Below are 3,919 nucleotides of genomic sequence, written 5' to 3' on the forward strand. Positions count from 1 at the left end.
CTACATTTTTTTGCGATGTTGCCTTGACCAGGGCTTGCACCTAGACCCTGCGGAGTGGAAGCGCGCACTGCTTACCACTACACCACAGCGGCCGCCATTAGACAAATATGATATTGAAAATGAGGGAGCAAAATGCGAAAATGAGGGCCCTATATTAAAAAAAAAAACAGTACAAGCAGCAGGAAGAAAAGAAACAGGAAACGAAGCATATCCGCTTTTAAAAAGGAATTCAAGGATTTTGACATTAGCAAAACAAAATTTGACAAAGATCAACGGAAATAATGTCAATTGACACTATTTCGCATACTGGGGCATTAAAAATCGAGCGTGTTTAAATTCTTTAACAAAAAAATGTTATCTAATTGGAAAAAATCGGCGGGTCCGAACGGGATCGTCCGAACAACTTTGTACAGTTTTTGACAGCTATAAAACATCGTTTGGAAGTTTAGGTTGACGCAATAGTTATGGCTGCTTATTATTCTAACAACCATTAATACATAATTTTTTTGTACCGTTAACAGTTTCGCAGAATTTTGCAAAAATCATCAGTCATCTTCGATACGAGTTCCATTTTGATGATGACTACCCATGACAAAAAATTAGTGTCAGTCAGTCAAGTCAAGTCAGAGCCTACTATACTTTTTATGATGAAAACAGTGTCCCCAACGTCCGGAAGAACTAATGTGCACCCTGCAGGTAACTCAACTAACTATTGATGCACCATAAATTCACTACTTTTCTACTAGGGGTGACTATCTGGAATACTTTGCGTTGCTTTTAATTGACTACAAGACTTCTTTTTTCTAGACTTCAGCAGGGATCGAACTCGCGACATCGGTGTGCCACAAGCGTTAAACACTGAGCTATGCACACCCCGTAAACTCTTGTTGCTAATTCCTTTTCCTTATTCAACCTACTACTATCCCAAGACAGCCGGTTCTACGTACCGGAACGACTCGGGTTCTACCCGACCAAGGGCTGTTGTTTCGGCGATCTACTCCCGTTTAGGTCGGCGAAATCCCTCAAAAGCTGTACATCCATAGGGCTACATCTTCTGCGCATACTTCTGCTCAGGGCTGGCATTGAGTTAAACCCTGGGCCAAAGATGACTACACCTCAACTCCACCTCCGTAAGATGCAACACGTGCAATGGGTGGAGCCACCTCCGAGTTTGTTCAGGCCTTACGACTGACAGGCAGTGGACCACCGCATACGTGGCCCCTTGCTGCTGAAATGACAACACCACTGACACAACAGACCTCACCACCGATAAAACCGCACCACCACCCACACGCCGCCACCAACAACTCCTATTTCTTCCGACAATCTGCACGCTGTGTCAGTCCAGGATATCCCGTAATGTGACATCAGTCAAGAGCCACACTTGTCATGTCTGGTGTCACCTTGAGGCATGCTTAGGAATGCGCACGACGTGAGATTGGATGAGGGACTATGAGGACCCATGTGGTGCTCGGTCGCAAATACCAACTGCGACGCCGCCACTACCACCACAGGGCAACAGCCTTTGCAGCAGCAAGCGCAGCATGGTAGCACACCTCACTAACACCTCACATTCCAATAGGCACACGAAGATTTTACAATTTAACTTACAATTTAACTGTAACGGACTTCAGAGCAAGATCGAGGAGATAACAGTCTTCATGGGTCGGCACGGAATATTAATAGCTGCAGTCCAAGAGACGAAGCTTCATGGCAACATTCTTGAATTGCGCCGGATACAACGTGCACCGTCTATATCGCGAGCGAGAAAATGGTGGTGGCCTAGCGTTCATCACATCACGCACCACACCGTGCAGTAATGTCTTATCGAAGCAGATATCGACCGCAGGGATATCATCCTAGAATTTAAGGGTATTGCTATCCGGTCAGGCGATGTCGAGCTCGAAATATTTAACGTATATATATCCCCTGTCACCAGCTGCCCGGCAGGATATCACCCTGAAATAGGTGCGCTCATCAAAGGTGAAAACCGTATGGTAATTGGTGACCTCAATGCGCACCACGATCTTTTGAATTCAAGTCTCTTAAACGATCGTAGGGGAACTGACTGGGCTGAGCAGATAGACGATTCGACAAGGATTATGGGCAGCTGCTGCGGCTCGCCAGATTTAACAATAGTCACAGCTGGTCTGATAAACAGCGTATCATGGCGACCTGTGCTGACTTTGGCATCAGACTATTTGTCCATAGTCATCTCGATTGATAAACCAGCCGACTTTGCTTCCGCGGATCACCGGACCTATGCCAACTTTTCCAAAGCTGACTGGAAAGGCTTCGCGGGTATTACTGAAAGCGCCTTCACTGCTCTACTCGCACCAACCGACGTTCACGTAGGTGAGCGAGAATTCCGCAGGGTTGTGACTGCTACTGCAGCCCGCCTCGTTCCAGCGGGATGTGTCTCGGACCCACGCCCGAATTTTCCTGCTGAAGCGGCTGTCCTAGTCGATGAGCGTGGCAACCGTCATCAGGCCGATCCCGGAAATCGGCGTATCAGGGATCTCAACTCGGAGATTCGGCAACTTGTGAACGTACATAAGCGGAAGAAATGGGAAGAGCATCTGAAGACCTGCAACTTCGCCTCTGGTGTAAGTAAGCTTTGGTCAATCGTGAGGTCATTGTCTAACCCGACGAAGCGTGACGACAGAGTTGAAATAGGCTTTGGTGACCACGCTTCGTCGGACCCGGAGCGATGCGCGAGCTGTTTTAGCCGGCAGTGCATACTGCATCTTCCGGTGGATAAAGCCAAACGTCGAGTAACCAGAAGAATGCAGAAAATGCCAAAACCTAGTGCGCCTCTTGTTTTCACCAGCGGTGATGTAAGGGTAGCCATCGGGAAGGCGAAAGCCTCCAAAGCCATTAGACTCGATGGAATTTTAATGTTGATGCTGAAAACTTTAGGTTCCGCGGGAGTGCATTATTTAACCAAGGTCCTCAACCTAGAGAACTCGTGGCCTTAATCGAAACCACCCCTGTGAGAGAACCATTCTAGTAGCGTTGGACCTGTCTAAGGCGTTCGACACTGTCAACCATTCAACGCTATTAGAAGACATAGAGGCCTCCACTCTCTCACAGGGACTCAAGCGATGGTTGGCGAATTATTTGGGTGGCCGTCACTCGTCAGTAACTTTTAGAGACAAGTCGAGCAAACCTAAGAAAGTAAAACAGGGGATTCCACAGGGTGGTGTCCTTTCCCCGTTACTATTTAACTTTTACATTTCAAAGCTCCTTCAACAACCAGAGGGCGTCTCGATTGTCTCTTGTGCTGATGAATGTTCGATCATGGCGTCTGGAAATGGAATTGATGACTTGTGCTCGAAAGTAAACGGTTATCTCGCCGAGATTTCTCGCTTCTTCGCACCACGGAGCCTAACTCTCTCCCCTACAAAATCCTCAGCCACACTGTTTACCACCTTTATGAAGGAGGTCAGACTACAACTGGAAATTCACGTCGATGACGAACCAATTCCGACGGTGAACAACCCGAAGATCCTTGGAGTAACCTTCGACAGTCTGCTCTCCTTCTCGGCGCATACAACCGCAATTGTCAACAAAGTACAAAGCCGCAACAATGTCCTTAAGTTGCTAGCCGGCAGCACCTGGGGTTAAGGAGCACAACAAAGGAAGAGCCTGCCTGAAACTATACAATAAAGCAAATACATGTATAGAATTGACAACAACAACCACGCTGTCAAGTTTAAATAGCGCAAGCTGAAGAACCGTCCTCCTTTGAGGAGGATTGTCTTCCTCAAACGTGATTTGTCCTTCTCTGACCTCCTTTTGAGCAAAAATGTTGTCCTTGTCCTCCTTTTAAAGTTATATAGTAGTGATGAAATTTTCAAAAAATTTCGTTCAGAATATTATTATATATTTCCTAATCGTACACAATCATTGTATCTAA

General features: G+C 46.6%; 1 protein-coding gene across 2 annotated transcripts in view; it reads left to right on the forward strand.

Moving 5' to 3' along the window:
* LOC118749388 (zinc finger protein ush-like) overlaps positions 1–3,919 on the forward strand; it is a 622,067-nt gene that overhangs the window by 501,887 nt on the left and 116,261 nt on the right. The gene's annotated exons all lie outside the window — the stretch shown is intronic.

Source organism: Rhagoletis pomonella, unplaced genomic scaffold (assembly GCF_013731165.1).
Source record: "Rhagoletis pomonella isolate Grant_MI unplaced genomic scaffold, Rhpom_1.0 Rhpom_scaffold_00015, whole genome shotgun sequence".
Taxonomy (NCBI): Eukaryota; Metazoa; Arthropoda; class Insecta; order Diptera; family Tephritidae; genus Rhagoletis; species Rhagoletis pomonella.